Raw genomic sequence first — 21,813 nt, 5'->3', positions numbered from 1 at the left:
TTTTTTAATATTCTCTGCAATGCTTAATTTCCTTGGACAACAACCTCTGGAAAGGTGGGAGCACAACAGATGCTTTCTCATGTTTCTTCTTTGGGGATGATATTGTTTTTTATAATGTTTCAGTATTGTTTGAGTTGTTTTGGGGTTTGTAAGGGTTAAAAATTAAAGGTTGGACTAAATATATAAAAATGTGCTCACCAGAAATTATTACTCAAGTCAGAATGACTTTATAGCAATTTATTTATAAAATAGAGGGAAAGAGTGAAAGGAAGGAAATGAGAGAGAGCAGATATTTACTCCAGTTGGTCTGAACCAGGCAGGGCTTCAGAGGCCCCAGCAAAGGGGGCCCAGAGGTAAATTCAAGAAGGCTTTTAGCCTTGAGGCCTCCTCCAAGATGAGAGGCCAAGATGAGAAAAGCCAAGAAAGGGAGTCAGCCTTTTTCACTCACCCATGTGGTAGTCCTAAGGGAAAATCAAAGAGCAGTCTGAGGTCCCAATCTGGAGCTCCTCCAAGGTTAAGTTCCAAGGTGAAAAGAGCTAATCACAGGGATTTCTTGCCACTTTTAAAGATCATTCCTTTCGCCACATCCTGTGCCTTCCTTCCACTTTACATGGACCAATTGCAGCTATAGCTTTGCTTAGGACTTCCGTTGGGGGGGGGGCAGTGGGTTTCTAATTTGTCATTCACTATGGCATATGTGGGCCACAGACCTCTCCATACTTAAGGATAAGTGGGGTGTATACACGTCTGGTAATTAAATCTAAAAATGGGCAGGGGGAGAGTTAATCCCATCTTCACAGGTTTTTCTATTTACATTGTTGCAGTTAGTGTATTATATTGTTTTCTTCTGCTTTTTTTGCTATGCATCAGTTCATGTAAGTCTTTTTTTCTCATATTCATCATATTTCTTTATAGCACAGTAATATTCCATCATATTTATGTGCCATAGTTTAACCATTTTGAAATCAATGAGCATCCTTTTAATTCCCAGTTCTTTTCTACCACAAAATTGTTGTCTTAAATATTCAGCTGTTTTTAATTTTTTCTTTTTTGCTTATGAACTCCTTGCTATATATGCTTAGTCATGGGATGACTGGTTCAAAATTATAGACACTTTAGTCATTTCCTTTGCATAGTTCTAAGTTGCTTTTCAGATAGTTGTACCAATTTGTTGTAATACATTAGTAAAATCATCTTTACATAACCCTTCCTACTTCAACTATTCCTATCTTTTTCTTCTCCTTTCTTTCTTTCTTTCTTTCTTTCTTTCTTTCTTTCTTTCTTTCTTTCTTTCTTTCTTTCTTTCTTTCTTTCTTTCTTTCTTTCTTTCTTTCTTTCTTTCTTTCTTTCTTTCTTTCTTTCTTTCTTTCTTTCTTTCTTTCTTTCTTTCTTTCTTTCTTTCTTTCTTTCTTTCTTTTTTTCTTTCTTCCTTCCTTCCTTCCTTCCTTCCTTCCTTCCTTCCTTCCTTCCTTCCTTCCTTCCTTCCTTCCTTCCTTCCTTCCTTCCTTCCTTCCTTCCTTCCTTCCTTCCTATTTGCTCTGAGGGAGGTTGAAAGTTCAGGGTTATTATTTTGTAATTTCTCTTATTGATGGTTAGAAGAATTTCATATGGTTGCTAGTAGTTAATTATTTCATGAACTATTTCTTCATATTCTTTGACCATGTAATTAAAGAATGGCTAATTGATGTTATATTTTTTGTCTGTTGTCTATATATTTTGGAAATCAGACCCTTTATGAGAAAGATTTGACACAAAGTTGTTTTTTTCTACCAAGTTGACCACTTCCTTTGTTCTAGTTGCATTAATTTTGTTCTTGCAAAAGATTGTCCATTTCAAAATTGTTTCGGTCATTTTTTGTAATTGCCTTTATTCCTTTTTTGGTTAGAAATTCATTCCCTTCCCATGGGTCTGAAAGGTATATGATATGCCTCTTCTAGTTTTTTAATGGTATAGTCTAATATTTAGTTTAAGATGTTTGTCTAAACTTAATTTCTGCCAGACTGGTTTCTGGTTTTATCAGCACTCCTTATCAAATAGGGAATTCTTTCCTTGGTAATTTATGTTTTCAGATTTACTTATTATTAGGTTTTTGAGTGCAGTTATTTCTCTTTCTTCCATGTCTAGTCTATCTCATTTACATTTTTCCAGTCTTTAAACCAATATAAAATGGTTTTGATAATATTGCTGCTTTATAATATAGTTGGTAGTCTGTAAGTGCTACTGTCTCATCATAATCTTTTCTGTATTTATCCTGCTAATTCAGGATCTTTTTGTTTCACAATATGTATCTTTAAAAGATTTTGTCTTGCTCTATAAAGTATGCTTTTGAAATTTTGGTTATTATAGCAATAAATATATAAATTATTCTGGAAGTGGTCATTCAATCATATTGTCATAGCCCCATTATGAATCCCAAAGATACTTCCTGTTATATGTTTTCTTTTAAACTTTTTTCAGATCTTTAAAATTTTATTTAAATAGGCATTAAGTATACTTTGAAATTGGTACTTCTAGCTATTTCATACATTTTGTAGTAATTTTGAATGGGACTTCTGCTTTTAATTACTTCTGAATTTTGTTATTCTATAGAAATTATTTTGGGTTTTATGGACAAATTCTGTAGACTACAATCTATGTGTACCATTATATTATTAGGATAGTTTAAAAATCTTTTTTCTGCCTATCTTTATGACTTTAATTTATTTCTATTGGTTTATTACTATAGCTATTATTTCTGAAATCATATCAGATAATAAGAATTGGGGAAAGTGGTGTACTTGCTTTTTTCTTAATTTGGTAGAGAAACTTCTAATGTTTACCCATTGGCATATAATTTTTTCCTTGACTTTTATATAAATTATTTTTTATCACATATTTAAAATATTTTTATATGCCTATACTTTCTAAAAATTTAATCATGAATGATTGTTGAACTTTGATCACCTTCTTCTCTTTGATGCTCTCTTTTCTTTTGTCTAGATTTTTTTTTAAACCCTTACCTTCCGTCTTGGAGTCAATACTGTGTATTGGCTCCAAGGCAGAAGAGTGTTAAGGGCTAGGCAATGGGGGTCAAGTGACTTGCCCAGGGTCACACAGCTGGGAAGTGGCTGAAGCCATATTTGAACCTAGGACCTCCCGTCTCTAGGACTGGTTCTCAATCCACTGTGCTACCCAGCTGCCCCCTTGTCTAGATTTTTTTGACAGTTCTTTCGTGGCTTTTCTACTATTTTGCTCTTTCTCAGTCTTTGCTGTAGCTTTACCAGCTCACATTTACTAACACTGGTTCCAAGGCTGTGTTGTGGGTTCTCTTTTTTTCTCCCTGTACTATTTCATTTGATGATCACATTAGCTTCCATGAATTCAATTGATGATTCTCTCATCCACTTAACCTGCTGTATCCCTTTTTCTTATAGCTCTTGACTCACATCTCTAACTGTCTTTTGGAAATCTGAATCAAGATGCCCTAGAGACATCTTAAGCTTAACATTTCTAAAATTGAGCTCATTATATTTTCCTCCAGCCATTCTCTTCCTAATTTTCTTACTGTCCTGTGAGGCAACCAATATTTCAATCTTAATGTCATCCTTGATTCTTCTCTCTTCCTTTTCCCTCCATATTCAATCTGTTTCCAAGTCTTGTTCATCCTACCTTTATAACATTTCTTATACCCTTTTCCCTCCTCTGCCACTACCAAAACATAGACTCTCATTACTTTATACCTAGACAGTTGCGGTAGCCTTCTGGTTGTTCTCCCTGCCTCAAGTTTTTTTCTCTTTCAGACCATTCTCTACTTCTCTGTCAAATTGATCTTTCTAAAACACAGGGCTGATCATGACCATTGTCATTGCATTAAAAAAAATAACCTTTACCTTCTGTCTTAGAATCAATACTATGTTTTAGTTCCAAGGCAGAAGAGTTGTAAAGGTTAGGCAATGGGGATTAAGCAATTTTCCCAGGGTCATACAGCTAGAAAGTGTCTGAGGCCAAATTTGAACCCAGGACCTCTAATCCACTGTGCCACCTAGCTAACTTCTCCCCCTCTCTGTTCCATGCATTTTTACTAGCTGTGTCCCTGCCTAAATTTTACTCATCTTCTTATCCTGATTTCCTTGAATTTCTTCATGACTTAGCTAAAATAATTCCCCTTTTCATAAACTACCTTTCCCATTATCCCTTATTTTTTTCCCTCTGTTGATTATCTCTGAACTGATCCTGTATTCAGCTTATTTGTACATAATTATTTGCACAGTTTTTTTCCCCCATTAGACTGAGTCCTTTGAGATTAGGGAGTGATTTTGCTTTTCTTTATATACTTAGAGTTTAAACAACACAGTGCCCGGCATATAATAGGTGCTTAATTAATGTTCCTCTATTACCTAACTTGTTAAAATAATTTTCTGCATCAGTTGGGTGTTATTATCAATATGATTGATTATGCTAATTTTTTCCCTGTTAACCTTCCATTCCTAATGTGAATCCAATGTGACATGGTAGAAAGAACTCTGGGCTTGGAATCAAGAAGACTTGAGTTCAAATTTGGTCTAGACACTAGTTTCTAGATCTGTGACTGAGCACATCAGTTAGCCACTATTTGACTCAGTTTTCTCACTTATAAATGAATATAACTGCATCTGTCTCATGGGGATGTTGAGGATATCAAGTCAGATAATAATTGTAAAATACTTAACACAGAGCCTGAACAAAGTAAGCACTACATAGATGTCAGCATCATCATGATGAATGATTTTTTGATTAATTGCTATATTTATTTTTGCCATGATTTTGTATTAAAAATATAAATCTGTATTCATCAACAATATTGGTTTATAGATCTTTTTTTTTTGCTGTATCTTCCTGGTTTAGGTATTAGATTTTTAATCTTAACATTAGAGAGTATTTTCTTGATTAATTCTTGAGAATAATTTCCTCATTATAGGTACTAATTTTTGATAGAATTGACTTTTAATAAAATTCATCTGTCTCTTGAGGTCTTTTTGGTAGTTCTTATATAGCAAATTCAGTTTCCATTAATGAGATTAAATTATTTAAGATCTTTGTTATTATATTAGGTTTTTATGTTTCATAATTTTATTAGGTGATGCTTGATTTCTTTTGAGTTCCCATTTTGATTGAAATATAACTAGATAACAAGTGTTATAAGGGGGCATTAATTTGTATTTGAGGGCTTAGGTCTTACAGTATAGAGAGGAGAACCTCCCTTCTCAAAGCAGGGTTTAGGGGAGACAGCTGATGTTTAGGGTTGGCTCAGAGAGAGGAGAGGGGGTTTGAAGATTTTCCCTCTTCTGCCTTCCCTCCTTAGCTAAAGCTGCCCTCCCCTATTCACTCTTGTCCCTCTTGTCCCCCCTCCACTACTTGAGACCCAAAGGTCTCCCCTTGATCTGTTCACTCACACTCACCTTGGGGAACAGATAACTTTTAATGTCAACTCAAACAGGTAATACAAAAGGAATAACAGTCAGGGAAGAATGGGAAAGGAATGTGGGAAAAGGGGGTCCCTATCTCTATCTAAACCCTTTTCCTCCCTCCTTGAGTTTGGGGGGAACTCAGGCCTTGGCAGCTTGAGCCCCCTGGGAGAAAGTCAGGTTGACTCACCCCTGGGCAACAGGAGGTGAGGTAAAGTCTGCTCAGGTTTCTCTTCAGAAAGTCCCTTCAATTGGGAAGTGTTAGGGGGAAGGATTTCCAGTCATCAGCAGGAAAAGTGAGTAACCCTCAGGAGAAAGTCTTTTTTTCACCCTCTCCCTTTGGCTTCTCAAGACTGAGGGCCTGAGAGAGCAACTCCTTTACCACTCGGAGTCTTCTCAAGATTCTAAATTCTTGGCCCCTCCCCCCCAGTTGATCAATTTCACACACTCTTCAGCCTGGCACTTTTTCTTTAGTGCCAGCCTCTGTCACACAAGTTCTAGTAATTGTTTTTAGTTATCCTATTTGTTGTGCTTTCCTTTTGCTGATTTTTTTATTTTGTTAATTTTATTTTCTTTTTTATTAGATTAGCCAAAGTTTTATCATTTTTGTTAGTTTTTTTTTCTGAGAACCAGCTTTTAACTAAAGTTTTTTAAAAAATAATTTCTATTAGACTTTTGGTTTCAATTTATTTAATTCTCTTAATTTTCAAAATTTTCCTTTTTTTTTCCTTACTGCTCTTGTGCCTTGGAACCAATATACAGCATTGATTTTAAGATAGAAAATAAAGGGTTTTATAAAAACAAACTACAAAAGTAGTTATAACAACAGGTCTTTAATCAGAGCAAGGAAGACTATAATAAAGAATAACACACTGAACCACTGCCTTGGGACGACTATAGTCTAGGGAAAGATACATAGTGTAATGATGGGAATTTCAGCTGATCTACAAAAAAAGGGAGATATTAGTAGTTTTTAGGAAGTAAATGGGGGAGGGGCAATGGATTGGTTATATGAGTTCACAAATGGGTGAGGAAAAGTAGGTAACCAGAGTCTAAGATAACTGAGAATAGCCTAGATATAATAGGAGAAGCTAAGGTGGCTGAAACTATACTTAAGTTTGATTGTCTTTAGTTAATCCTTTCTAGATGATTGAGAGACATTTAAGGGTTTGTCTTCTTTCCAAAATTTAGTCCTCTGGGGCAGGAGAGGTATTTTCTTGGAGTTTAGAGAGAAACAGACTCATATTCTTCTTCTAAAAGTTCTTTGTTTTTACTTCTAGGAGGTTGTAATGGGATTCATTCAAATAATACCACTTTTGAATCGAAAATATATATTAATTTAATTCTGTTTTATTAATACTTATTTTTAGGGATTTCATTTATCCTATTGGGATTGTTAGCTGCATTTCAGAAATATTAGCACTGTATGTTGTTTCATCATCATCATCATCTTTTTCATAGTTATTGTTTCAATGTTTTTTTCTTTGACTCATATTTTTATTATTGTCTCCATTTAGGTCTGTGCCTTTTGCCTATGTTCTCTTGGTAATTAATACTTTACTTTTCTTATGTTTCTGTTGTTTGGATCACTCAGACAGTGAACAAACATTTAGTATATGCTTATGTGCCAGTTGCTTTGCTATAAGCCCTGGAAAGACAAATAAGAGCAGAGAGAGAGAGCGATTACCCTCAAAGAGTTTATATTCTAATAGGGAAGACTGCACATAAAAAGAAGTGAAAATGGTGGAGAGAAAGGAGAGCTGAGAGAATCTTTCAGAGATGAATCTATGGTACCGCCTGGAGAGGAATGAAGACATCTTTAATCTTGTCCTCCTACTTAAATTGGAGGTTCTGAGAGGAATCACTCAGAAGATTAGACTTCAGGGAAAGAGAGTATTCTAGTATGAGAAGTCCAGGGTCAAAAAGTGTTTGGTCTGTTTCCAAGTTGAGTATTGCAGCTGCAGCAGCTACAAATTAACATTTTCATGGGTGGACACCTGAAAATTAGATGGAAGCTGAAGGAAAATGGGTAAAGGGGAGAAAGGGAGAAAGTGTGACAAAGGAATAAAGACTCAGAGACAAAGAGTTACAAAACATGGCTCTCTAGCAGCTCTTCAGGTGATGGTCATGAGAGAGAGTGAGTTATACATGATTCCAATCTTTTATTGTAAAATTGAGGAATATTTGGAGTGGGAGGTAACTAATGACTGTGACATGGCATAGGATTTAACATTGGTTCAATTGACCATCATGTAATCGTAGAGGAGGAGGTTCATCAAACATGTTACTTAGTCAGGAATGTGGTCTAACAAGGAGGTAGCTGTGAGAGCTAATGTTCTGCCCAGGAATTCTTTTGACCTTTGGATTGAAGATTTGGATATACAATAATCAATAAGTAACATGACCACGTATCTGGTATACAAGCACTTAGGTTACAATATCACTACACCAATAATACTTTCAAGATGATAATATACCTGGGATGCTACAAGTATTTTCTTCAAGTTTGGGGTATTTGTTTTGCTTTTAATTTATTTATTTTTTCCAGAAATACCTCAGAAACTCTTTAGTAAATGTCTATCTTTTTTCATTGATTTTTAGATTTAGGTTTGGGCGTTGAATCCTGAAATCTTGTTTCTCAAAATACATTATTCTATTCACTTCTTTTAGTGTGTGCAAAATAGGTGTTTTTTAAAATTAGAAATTTCTTTTTGTTAATATTTGAAAGCCTTTTTCCTAGTTCTTTTCTGAATTTGTTATTTGCCATTGGGATTGTTAAATTTTACCACTACAGTTCTTGTGGATTGTAGGATCTTGGGTTTTTTGGGGTGTCAGCTGTGGGTTTTCTTTTTTTTTTTGGTATTCATGCTTTTCTTTTGTTTTCTGTATTCAAAGCTTTCCTGTATTATGTTCAGGCTTTTAAAATTTTCATGTCTTTTAGTTGATCTATTGAGCCTTATATTTTCCCTATCCATTCACATTCTCTCTTTGAAATGTATAGCTTTTACATATAGAGATTTTATGTTCATTTACTGTTATTGTATTTTGCTTTTCTATTCAGATTTCCCTCCATTTTGAACCTTTTCTTTTCCAGATCTGTTTGACTCTCATGTCTATGGAGAGACTCTCTACCTTGAATTCAATTTTCCCCTAATATGCTAATCATCTTTTTTTTTTTTTAAGGTTTTGCATTCTGACACTGTTTGTTTCTTAAATTGTTCCCTTAGGCATTTTCGCTTTCTTTTGAGCCATTCTAGAATTTATTGTCTTGTTCTATTGGGATTTCCTAGGGTTCCTTTTATCATCAGTCATTTGTTAACTTTCCTTTGTCTTGTAAGTTTATTAAGAAAGATTTGCACTTTGAGTATTTAGTACTCATCCTTCCTTTTGATTTTAGGTTAGTATCTGTTTATGCTCTAGTAGTTTAATTAAAATTTCTTCCTCTTCAAATTCTTGGTGTTTTAAAGCATTTCTCTTACATTCTTACATCATTCACTTTTTCATTCTGCCCCCTTTGATAATGTGTACTTCAGGGCTGCTTCAGCCTTATTATGTTGGGGTGGGGGTGGGGTGGGGGGGCAAGGGGTCTTATGTTTCACCACAGGCCTATCTATCTTTAGCAGCGTTTGAGGGTCAGTACTGGCCTTAACTGGGTTACCCTCCCCTTTCCTGCTAGGTGCAGCCATTCATAATGGCCCTGTGTCCTAGTTTTTCTTTTGACTATAGATATTGTCTTTCTTTATTGGGCTGAGCCAATGTCTGTTCCTTTTATCGGGGTTGGGAAAGAGTGTTGGAGTCCTGGATGGAGACTGTTCCAGCCTAGGGATTGCCTGAAACAGAAAGCGACTTGATTTTAGTCCTATTCCACCCCATCTTCCCCTTCTCCAGACTGAGCAGAATTGTCACTTCTAATGGTTAGGTCACCATTAGAGAGAGGGTATGTGATATATGGCAGTTGACTCTGGCTAAGGATCTCAGTATTGGCTTTCTTCACCGATCATTTATTAGGTTATTGCCTCATGAATACAGATATAATTGTTCTACATCTGCCTTTTTTTCCTTTTTTTTTTTTTTGGTGTGTTTGGGGTGGGACTTGATCTTTAACTTTAACTAGGACCATTATAGAAGAAGAAAAGGTATTCTTTTCCTTCCTCCTTGGACGATGGAATGAATATCACTGGCCCAAGATGAGGCATCACAAGGAGGGTGGAAGGTTGAAGATTCCACCCATAAATGCCCAAATCCTTTACCTTTTTTGCACAGAATAATTTGCTTCCTTAATGATATTCCCCTTCCTTCCCTTATGTCTTTGTGAGAGACAGCCTTCTGTGTTCTGTGATTATGATAAACTGACCCTTTTATATAAGTATTTTTGTTGTTGTTGTTGGGGAAGGGAGAACACATCATGAAACTCCTTCTATTGAAAGAAAAAAAAATATGACAGCTATGTAAAGAAGGTGTAGTGTAGGAGAGAGCCTGAATGGAAAGGGAGACAGATTAGGTGGTAGAGGACAGATGGGTGAGACATTAATTCTACCTCCATAACAGGACTTGGCAACAATGGGATATGCTCAGGATGACATTGAATTTGCAGACCTAATTATTTAGAAGGCTGGTAATGTCATCAGCCCCTCAATAGAAAAAGAGAAATTAGCAGACAAGATGGGTTTTGGGGAACAGAAAATATTTGGAAACCTTGAATGCTATAAATTTTATACTAGAAATTAGTTGTTGGATCATATTCCCTTTGGATTCTTTGTTCAGTAAATACTCCATGAGCTGATAGCTCAAGAAATAAATCATTTGAAAGGTATTTGTTTATTAGACTTAGGATGATTTTTCTACAGTGACTATAGCTGCTGATCTTGGCTAAATACAAAGGCTGAATAGAACTTATAAGGGAATGACTTTCTATGAAAGCTCATATTTTAAGAAAAGAGCTAGTCTTTTCACTGAATACATAGTGGCTTATGGAGTTATCTATTGTTTGATTTAAAAAAAAATCAATTTGTGGTCTATTGTTATCCTAGACTACGTTACCTGAATACTGTTCGGGAAAAGAAAGAATATGAAGAGCCGGTGTTGAATCAAATATACTGAGTAAGTATAGGATGGACTTCTAATAATTTGGCACTTAAAGCTCTCAAAGCTTAAAAAAAGTAGAAATAAAATGTATTAAAAAGGAACATTTTTATTAGATGAATAAATTAATTCTCTTGTGCACAAAATTATGTTTTCTTTTAAATTGCCTGATGCATTGGATTTCTTGACAAGGTTCCTCTAAAAATCTTTTAATTTTAAATTGAACTGCTTTTATTTTTTGAAGTAAGCAATGACAGTTCAAATCAGTATGTTAGAAAATGAAATTTCCACCTATTTTTGCATCCCCAAAAGAAGTGTCTTAATTTTTATAACATTTTTTAGTTTTCCTCACAAATACTGCTGCTAGTTTTTTCATAGGTCTTAATTTTTGAAGTTCTGTTGTAAAACAGAAAGTTGAAATGTTCACTTGGGTTAAATCTTTACTCAGTTATGATCAAGTAGCAGTCAAGTCTAATGAACAGTATATAAGATTCTGGACTGATGCTATAAATATAGTTTGTCATGATTTATTGAGTGCCTGTATCTCCACATTTGCTAGATGGTGTAGGATTTAAATTAATATCCAACACTCCAAGAATTATATTTTATAAAGTTTATTAATAATCACTTGACTTAGAAGGAATAAAAAGGAAATAGATGTAAACCCCCCAAAACAAACATTAAAACAAAATTAAGACCACATGGGCAGAAACTCTCCTGTCTCTCATGCCATTCCCCTCTCACCTCACGCTACTCCCACCAAACCCAATCACAGGAAGAGAGTGAGAGGGTTACACAAAATTTATATCCTCCCTATATCAGCACTTAACGTGAGAAGGAAAGTGAGGCTCTGGAAATTGTACTTCTAGGGTTCAAATGTAAATTACACAATCCCCCCTGTGATTCTCATAGAAAGGAACATGTTGAAATCTTCCATTTAAATGCCAATTTTCCCCATGGAATCAGCACATATAACCAACTTATATTTCTAAATCTTTAACTAGAGGCACATACAATATTGCACTTTCTAAGGGGAAATTCAATAATTTGGGGATAAGAGGGAAATAAAAGAGAACAAAACTGATTGCTAGGCGCATTGACAAAAAAGCCAATTAGGGGGTGAAGTCCCCTTTGGCCTAAGAGTTTATATTAAAAAGAAATGAGTTCAACCACTACAGTTAAATTTCATTACATCCCAAAGTTCATTCTGGATGCTTTGGTACAATGTGAGGTTTCTGCAGGCATCTCCATGGTGCCTTCTCCAAACAGTTCACTTTCTTGATTTGGGGAGGTAGCAAGTTTTCTATCCTAGAATTACTCTCAAACAAGAAAAATTCTTATAAATCTAGAATTTTATGACAATTATATAATGTCCCCTGAAGAGGGTGTTGGCAAACACACATATAAGCCTGAGATACATGGCTGAGTTATGACACATGTGAATCCATTGTTAAAAAGGAAGTAAAAAAGACAAAAAAGAAAAGAAAAAATCAAAATTAAATAATACATAAAAATTCTGAGCAAGAACAAGCCCATAACAGGTCCTTGAATCAGGACCCAATATGTCCCACCAGCCTGTAGGACCATTGCAACAGTATGCACTTACCCAGTCAGCAGCCAGAACTAGAGAAAATTGCCTCTTTATGAAGACGAAAGAAAAAGTACTAGATTTTAAAGCAAATGGGAAATATTCCCTGGTCTGATTTTACCTTCACTCTGTGATCACAAAAAATGTGGGTTTCAAGACTGTGAATTGCCAAAACTGTAAAGATAATTTTAGTGTCTTGACTTAAATAAAACATAAGTGGTCGCCTTGGGAAAAATTCCCAAATATGAAATACCCAAGTCATCTGGGTTTTATGGAGATTTTAATTAATACAAATGAAGGAATTAAGGGAAGGGAGAGAGACAGAGTAAGAGGAAATAGTAGGAAAGGGCCTAGGCCAAATGGCCTAGGCCTGAGCTTTAAGAGAGACTCACCACAAGCCTCTCTAATCACTCACCACAAGATTTGTCCCAAGCAAAACTCCAGTTCTTCACTGAAATCCTCAACTCCTGAACTGAGTTCAGAGAGCCAGCTCTGACTCCTCACCTCCAATTCAGCTTCCAAAGCTGAACTCCATTCCACATCAAGCTCCTTCCTTTTAAAGAAAATTTTCTCTTGTGTCACCTCCCCTAAGTTAATTTATGTCTACCAATCACAGTAGATGCTTTTCCTAGGACGGCCCATTCTTAGTTCACAGCATTCTTTAATAAACACCTTTTCTGGGTAGACTAAAACTTCACACCTCTTTTGCTAAGCTTGCCTTTCGTAAGTTGCTTGACCTTTTAGTGATTAATTTAACCTTCATAGGTACTTAGCACTCTTTTGTATTAGATATAAAAATAGACCTGGCTTAAGGTTCTAGCTTTACTATAAGGTTAAGTACCTTCATTGTTCAATCAGGAGTTTACAACTTTATCTTCCCCTAAAGTATGCCTAAGTATGGGTGGAGTAATGCTAAAATTCTTAATACATTCCTGATCAAGTACCTCCATTTGTTACAATAAGGGAATAGCTTAACCAAATCTTCTAAGGTAGAGTCTGAGAAGTTTTAAGATTCACAACTCTCAGGGATAGGGGAGCCAAGATCATAGCCAAACTGAGGTGCTTTGTCTGAATCTGGCACGTCTGACATTCTCAAACAGCCGCTTCCTCAAACCTCTAAACAAGTCCTCTGTCTTGGTGCACATTCTCATCAATCCCACAGAGATTGGTTGATCTCCTCGACCTTGTGCTTCTTGGCACTATATAATGGCTCTTTTGTGATTCCCTTCTGGAATCAGACACCATCATTAATCAAAGTCCCATAATATTTAACAATCAATGGCAGGTTTCCAGTCTAAAGCTTTTGGGTATGCATTAATATTAGGGTTAATAGGATATTTTAAACTTATATTAGTGCAAACTCAAAAAACCATTAATACTGTTAACATGTGCTTCAAGTACAAAAATGAGAGGAAAAAGAAAACTCAAGTACTCCATTGTACATACAAAGAAAAACAATAATACATTAAAAAAATCAAAATTATATAGTTCACAATCAGTGATACACTGTGTTTGCCAAAGAGAGGTACAATATAAAGGTTTCTCACCCCAAAATGAGATCCATTTCCTTTTTAACATGGCGTGTGAGTGCAAATGATTTTCACCAAGTAACAGCTTTATAAAACAGGTAATGCACATTCAAAGAAGCACCAAAATCCCCAAACTCACAAGAGCCCATTTAATGACAATAGTAAACAAACTTGCTATCATTAGGATTCACATGAGTTTTCTTAGCCACTTGCTGTGTAACATTAAAAAACAACAACTTTGAAGCTCATGGATACTTGTCACGTTCTCTAGATCTAGTCAATCTTTCAACCTTGGCTGAGATATTTTTAACAAAGTCTGTTACTGCCATTATTCCAAAATTTGGCAGAGGAACCCAGAAAAAACACAAACCTCTATATTATTGATGAAAACTTTTTGGGTCTAAAACATCACCAAAAATCTAGATCATTCTAGTGGAAGGGTAGAATAAGTTGAAGAGTTAGAAATATGAGAACCATCCAGAAGTTACTAGGCTTCACAGGAAATACTCCCTCTGAAGAACCATTCAGAGGTATCATGACCCCTAGGAAAAACTTCCCCACTTCCAGGATGAGATTGTAACAGCCATAAAAGGCGTGTCTTTGTCTCGTCCATTACATTTTTTTAAATGCAGAGGCGGGGAATACAATAGTGCTAATCACATGCACTACCAAATGGACTCTTTACCTTTTGTTACAAGCAACTCAAAGGTAGGCAAATGATCAATCAGGCAGTGGTGCTCCTAGATATCCTGAAAAAGCACTTACGAAGACCCCTTAAAATCAATTTAAGTTTTTAGGTCATTGAATTTTTCCAAAGATTGTATTCAGGTTGTAACCAATTTGATGGAGTCCATCCATCATCATCTATGTGATGATTAACAAAGGCAAAAAGGAACAAAAGACCGTTTAGGCAACATGGGACCTTGGGCAGGCAGAAATGGCAAGGGGGTGTAGAGCGATGCATTTCCCCCTGAATCTAAGGATTACTTAAGCTAATTGCCAGGACCAGTGCACCTGGCAATGTTCGTAAGAAAAGATACCCCAAAACTTTGAGCTGTGCTCTCCCGGAGCTATTAGAGATAGGCAGGAAACTGTGTCATACTTCAAATTCTGCTTATTCAATTGGTTGCAAATCTACTTTCTGTCTTTATGTGGTGCTACCTCACATATACTGGCTAGGAGTAAAAATCTCACAAAGCTATTAGATGGAGACAACACCGCAATCAGCCTTTGAATGGAGGCCTGCCGAAAGGCTTTAGCTAAAGCTAAGTTTGTAAGGGAAAACAAAAGCTTTCTATTTTAGGCACAGTGAAGGTAAAAACTCCTCTCAGCCACTTAGCTTAGCTGGTCTGGGAGAATGGCTTTAAGTGCCTACCGTGCTTGAGAACCCATGTGGTGGTTTAGGAGAGAGCAAACGTCTAGGAGTAAGATAAGGCTAAACTTTCTCAATTCAGCCCAATAATTAATACCTTCTAATAACATAAAAATCAAGCTGAAATTACTTACTTCCTCCCACACTCTGGGATTCTGCTCTGCGAGATGGTAGCTTGTTGGGGGATCAGGATTGCTTCTCCCGGGTTAAAGGAGTCAGAAGGGTTAGAGGCTAATTGTTGCTAAAAAACAAACAAACCCCCAAACCACACCTGACTTACCAGGTTGCAGCGAGGAATGCCTTTCCAAGTTTCAGTTTAAGAGGAGAAGATGGCATTTAGATCTCACCCTTCTGCTTCTAAATGACTCTCGGGTGGGCAATCAGCAGTCGGAGGCAGTAGCAGGAGGAAAGTGGCAGAGGTTGCTGGGCTCCTAAAGCTTTACAATTTTAGACCAGTGGCTGTGGCCTTGAAGTTAATCTGTCCTGCCTCTACTCACTTAGAGAGGAGTGTGGGTTTTAAAATTAATAATCAGTAACTAAATTATTGTATTTTAAAAGTTTTATTGATAACTAAAGCAAAAGAAGTGCCTGAACTCCACCAGGTTGCAGGTCAAAGAGAGAAAGAGGGAGGAGTTATAGCCACTTAAATACACTCATGCAAAACGCGAGTATGCAGGAATAGGGAAAAGGATTCTTGGTAATACAGAAAAGAACTCTGGGTAATGTAGTTTTGTTTAGGGGTCCAAGAATTTCTAACGATATATTCCCCTTGTGATCCTTCTGGGGAGACCAGTCTTCCCAGAGGATCATGGAAACATAACTAACTTAAAATTGCAATAATTTGTGGATAAAAAGGGGAAAAAAAAAGAACAAAACCAATGATTATTAGGTTGACAAAAAGCCAATTTGGTGGCAGTCCCCTTTGGCATAAGAGTATACATTCAAAACAATGACATTTCAATCCCCTCATAGTTCAATTCACATCCCAAAGTTCACTCTGGATCTTCTGGTGCAGGATGTGGTCTCTGCAGGAATCTTCATGGCGCTTTTTGGATTTTTGGAGGTAGCAAGTTTCTTATCCTAAAATTGCCCAAATTTAAATCAAAGTTCAAATAACAACATAGACCCTCCTGAGGTGAATATTAATACATTCCCCCTTGAGGACAATACAGGGATACACATAGGTATCACACAGGGATTCATGGTTGAGTTATGAGTTATGAGTCAGTTTGCAAAATTGAATCCAAAGCATAAAAACAATCCAAACAAAAAAGAAAAATATCTTGTGGATAAACTATAAAATATCAAACTCTTATGTCTAAAAATCCTAGTAAAGGAAAAAACAAATCTATAACAGGTCCTTGAATCAGGGCCCAATTAAAGTGATTCAAGCAATTGCACTTACCCAAGCAGTAGCCAGGACTACAGAAAGTTTGCCACACTTTGAAAGACTGAAAAGAGACTAGATTTCAGCAGCAAATGGAAGTCAGGAAGGCAGTGAAAAGGAGGTGCTTGATAGAATGTTTCTTAGAGGAAGTCCAGCCTCTGACATGTGTCAAAATAGCTGCAAACTCGAACCCCAAACAAGTTCAAGTCCTCTTATCTTAGCTCAAAATTACATCAATCCCACTGGGATCTGGTCTCTTTGACCTTGTGCTCCATAGGCACTATACAGGTGCTCTGTGCTTTTTTAGTACTGTACAGTGACTCTTTCGTTATTCCTTTTTTCTCAAACCAGACAGAATCATTAAGCAAATCTCATATTTTTTTAAATGGCATCATTTTTATAGTCTAAAACTTTTTGGGTATTCATTAATACTAGAATAAATGTATTTTAAACTGATATTACTGCAAAATCAAAAAAATTAAAGAAAAATCTTCTGAATAATGTTGACATGTGCCTCAAATACAAAAAGGAGAGAAAAAGTAAACTGAAATACTAATATTGCACATGCAAGGTAAAACAATAAGAAATTTTTAAAAAAGAAATAAAAAATATATTGCTTACAATCACTGACACACTGTGTCAGCCAATGAGAGGTAGAATACAAAGGTTTTTTCACAAAAAAATTGAGATCCATTTCCTTTTTAACTTGGTTATGAACCACTGTGTGAGTACAAATTATTTTCAGAATAAGTAATTAATGCAGCAGTACAGTAGATAATGCACATTCAAGGAAAATGCCAAAGTCCCCCAAATTTACAATAGCCCACTTAATTATAATAGGAAACAAACCCACTATCATATTTCACATGATTTTCTGAGTGACATTTAAAAAGCCTATAAGCTGATGGATATTTGTCACAATTTTTTACAGATGTAACAAGTCTTTCAACCTAGGCAAATATATTTTTAAAACAAAGTAAAACTTATTTGGGTCCCGAACATCACCAAGAAATCTAGATTGTTCTGGTGGAAATAAATTATACTGAAGAGTTAAATTATTATGCATGCACAGAAGTTCTTTTTAACTTCCTGACTTTATATGAACTTTTTATCTTCAATACAATATTCTTTATAATATATATATGAATATAAAAATATCCATTCAGAAACCAGTAGTTATCTAAAATTATCTCTGAAGACCCCTTAAAATTTCCATTTAAATTCTTAGATTATTAAATTCTCCAAAGGTTGCATACAATTTAACTAGTTTTGTTGAAGTACAGGAAGTGACAAACAGAGGTGGAGTATCTTTATTAAATAAAATTTTCAAGAAAATTTAGTTTTAATATTGCCTAAGTTATTCTCAAAAATTGTGAAAACACATACTCCTTTTATGAAGCAAATATATTCCTAATATACAAACCAAGGCAAGGCAAAGGAAAGAAAGAGAACTAGAGACCAATGTTATTAATATAAATTCAAAATGTTTAAATATAATCACATTGAAGAGATTATAGTAATATATCTAAGCAATCATTTAGCGTGAGCAAGTTGAATTTATAATAAGGGAAGGTAAGAATTATAAGGGTTAAAAATTAAGGTTGGACGGAGGCAGCTGGGTAGCTCAGTGGATTGAGAGCCAGGCCTAGAGATGGGAGGTCCTAGGTTCAAATCTGGCTTCAGACACTTCCCAGCTGCGTGGCCCTGGGCAAGTCACTTGACCCCCATTGCCTAGCCCTTACCACTCTTCTGCCTTGGAGCCAATACACAGTATTGACTCCAAGACAGAAGGTAAGGGTTTAAAAAAAATTAAGGTGGGACTAAATATGTGAGAATGTGGTTGCCAAAATTAATATATCTCAAGTCAAAAGGACTTTATAGTAGTTTTATTAACCAAATAGAGGGAAAGAGTGAAAGAGACATGAGAAAGAGGGTGGAGTAAGAAATATAGTTTAATGAGCTAGGCTATTTGCTATGGCCCTGGCTTTACTTCGGCAGGGCTCCAGAAGCCCCAGCCTGAGGACCAAGGGGTAAATTAAGCAAGAGTTCCAGCCACACGGCCTCCTCCAAAATGGGGGAGGGGACCTCTCCAGATTCTAGTTCCTCCATGAGTCAGGAAAGGAGTCAGTCTTTTTTACTCACTCACATAGTAGTCCTAAAGGAAGATCTAAAAGCAGTCTTACCAAAAGCATTCCAAGGTCCCAAGTCAGAGCTCCTCCAAGGCCAAGTTCAAAGGAGAAAAAGGCCTGGTCAAAGGAAGTTGCAACTACTTTTAAAGACCCTTCTTTGCATCACTTCCTGTACTTTTCTTCCACTTTACGTGGACCAATCACAGTTTTAGAATTTTCTTAGGACTGCTCAGGAGGCAGTCAGACATTTTTGAGTTATCACTCAGCTTAGCATGTGGGTTGCAGGCCTCCCTACACTTAAGGAAATATGGGGGTACATACACTTCTGGTGATTAAATCTAAAAGTGGACAGGGGAGAGTTAATCCCATCTTCACAGAATGATTTAACACTAGGTATGCAAGATCCCTAAGTTCTATTGTTCTTCAGAGAATCATCTTTGGCAGTGATTCTAGTAAGGTGAGACGGTTCTGCCCACCTTGAGATCCCAACTCCAAAAGCCCAGAGTTCTTTGGGAACTATCCCCGGTTCATTCTCCTCTCCCATGATCCTCTGCTACCAAATGCCATTGCCTGGCAATCATCCCTTTCCCAATGTTCCATCTTTTCCTTTGCAACCTGCTCTTATAGGATCCATAGCCAGGCACTGGGGTATCAGGGAGTAGCCTAATTACAGTGGATACAAAGGAAAGGATCCAGCTAAGGTCTGGACTATCTGGGAAAGGAACTTGATGCAATGGGAGAACCTACCAGGACAGAATGGTATTTAGCATATGCTTAGCTCAGCTAGCCCACCTAAGCTGGTCAAATCAAGTGCTTTAAGGATTGTTACTCAGTTTGATATTGGGAGTCTGAGACCTCCTCAAGGCAAATTCTCTGGAACTGGGACAAACTTGGGGTTTTCAGATTTCAAGTTCACAATGCTTATTTATACTTTGCTTAGTCTCTATTCCTTATGTAATTAATATTTCAAAAATACTTATTTTGAATTAATTTTTCTAAACAATTTCTGTTATTGCCTTGTTATTTTGTCTCCTATCCTTTTTCTACTATGACTGACCCCCTCCCCCCAGTTCAGTAGTGATATAGTCCTTAGGTGTTCCTCTCTTTCAAGGTGTTTTACTTTTAAAACAAATTGTTTTACTCTTTTGTGCTGCTTTACTGGTCAACTAGGATTATTTGGCTTACATTTGGTAATGAATTGTACAAATGACATCCCTTTGCTCTATATTTTCTTTTTAAAATTAAGATGGAAGATGTTCTCCATATATAACAGGGGTTTGCTGGTAAATTCATAACAATGGGCTCTAGGGAAAAATGTGTACTCCACCTACTTTAAGTTTAATCAGTATTATTAACATTTTCTTTCTTCAAAGTCTAGACAATTTAACAGCCCAACAAATCAAGTCCTGATACTTCATTTGCTCATTTGTTGATTTCTAAATTTTGAATGTTCACAATGAAAATTATAGGAGCCAGTTGTATTGGCTCTGGTATACCATGAAATGAATTTTAGAATGGTATTCATTTAAAAAAAAAATAACGTTTCTAAGCTTGGCACCTAATGGAAGATACTAGCCATCCTTCTTTTTAACATCTTTTTTTTTTTAACCTCTTCCTTCTATCTTACAATCAATACTCGTATTGGTTCCAAGACAGAAGAGTTGTAAGGGCTAGGCAATGGGGGTTAAGTGACTTGGTCACATGGCTAGGAAGTGTCTCAGGTCAGATTTGAACCCAGGATCTTCCATCTCCAGACCTGTCTCTCAATTACTGAGTTATGTAGCTGCCCCAACATTTATTTCTTTCAAAGTAATAACATGCTTTTGTTTTAAGAAATCAAGAGTAAGTTTCTTGCTTTCAAAAAAAAATTAAACTGGGAAAATAAACTAATTCATCTGACCCTAGATCCAAATAAGTGGAGGAAAAGTGTATCTACAAAGTGGGGCGGGGAAGAGGGGGGATTTTTCTTCTTTTGGATTCTAGGATCATGTGATTATTTTATATAGCTGCAAGGATCTCAGAGACCATTTAGCCCAATTTCTTTCTTTTTTTTTTTTTACAAACGAGGAAATGAAGCCTAGGGTGTGTAAGTAATTTGCTTAAGATTACACCAGTAGTAACGATCAGAAGTGGGATTTCATCCCAGGTTCTAAATCTAGAGTCAGTGCTTCCTCTATATTGCTTCTCACAAAGGTAAAAAGGAACCTTCATTTGATAATAATACTCCTTTTTGGTTTTGATGCTATTGAAAGTCTGATTAAGTTTTCATCACACATTGACTCTGAAGTGCTTAACACAATTGTAGAATAGAGTCTTGAGGAAAAGGTTCTTGGAGTATAGCTTTATTTAAGGCAATAAATAAAACTTGTGCAAATGAAATATTCTGTAACTGATAATAAATTTTTTTTCTTAATAACTATCCCATCTTTATAGTATTGCTAAATCAGTTAAAATGTTATTTGAGGTAGAAACTCACATTCAAGGAAACCTCATTAATTTGGATATCACCAAGTTGGGGAAACTATCAAATTATGATCTGGTATATTTATATTTATAGTAGAATTATTTATAAAGAAAAAGTTCACAAAGTAATAGCATAAACATGATAATCTAGTTAAAATACTTAAAAAATTAGTGTCACTCATTTTATTTAAAATCAGTAATGCAGAGCAAAACTGATGCATTTCTTTAAAAAATTTATTCTGTGGGGCAGCTAGGTGGCTCAAAGAATCAGGCCTAGAAGCAGGAGGTTGTGGGTTCAAATGTAGAAGCAGATACTTCTAGTTATGGGACCCTGGGCAAGTCACTTAAACCCAGCTGCCTAGCCTTTACTGCTCTTCTATTTGGTAGCAATTCTAAGACAAAAGGTAATAATTTTAAAATATATGCGTGTGATAATTCATGCTTTCATTATCACTAAGATTGGCCCAATTAAGTTTGAAAGGGGTAAATTTTACTGTATTTGTTCCTATTTAAAAATTGTATCTGTAAATCAAGGAGACAGGTTGTGTTCCCAATTTTCTATTTTTCTTTTAGCTAGAATCCTTTCATTTTTATCATAAGATTATTCTGCAAAAAAACAATTTTTCTGTACTTTAATAGTAGCAATTACTTTATAATGTGTCCATAATAAACTGAATACACAAATTATTGGTTTCATGTGAAATTCACTTTCTAGAATTTTCATTAAAAGTGTCTGTTTGGTAGTATTTTTGGTTTCTTTTATTTGTAAAATTCTAGTTTTTCAATGTATTTTTCTCATTTTTTTCTTTGTATACAGTGTCTTAAATCTTTAAGTGAACT

The 21,813-nt window shown here is 35.7% G+C and overlaps 1 protein-coding gene across 8 annotated transcripts in view; it reads left to right on the top strand.

Annotated features, from left to right (window-relative positions):
- Nucleotides 1-21,813, top strand: part of ITSN1 (intersectin 1) — a 308,496-nt gene that overhangs the window by 39,143 nt on the left and 247,540 nt on the right. For 5 of the 8 annotated variants that reach the window (XM_056826047.1, XM_056826045.1, XM_056826042.1 and 2 more), the window contains exon 2: nucleotides 10,454-10,523. The exons of the other annotated variants lie outside the window; for them this stretch is intronic. The gene's annotated coding sequence lies outside the window, so the exon portion shown is untranslated. The remainder of the gene's footprint in view (nucleotides 1-10,453; nucleotides 10,524-21,813) is intronic. 8 annotated transcript variants of the gene reach the window in all.

This window comes from Monodelphis domestica, chromosome 4, assembly GCF_027887165.1.
Source record: "Monodelphis domestica isolate mMonDom1 chromosome 4, mMonDom1.pri, whole genome shotgun sequence".
Classification (NCBI taxonomy): domain Eukaryota; kingdom Metazoa; phylum Chordata; class Mammalia; order Didelphimorphia; family Didelphidae; genus Monodelphis; species Monodelphis domestica.
The sequence above is the reverse complement of the archived record's forward strand: the minus strand, read 5'-3'. Positions and strand labels throughout refer to the sequence as shown.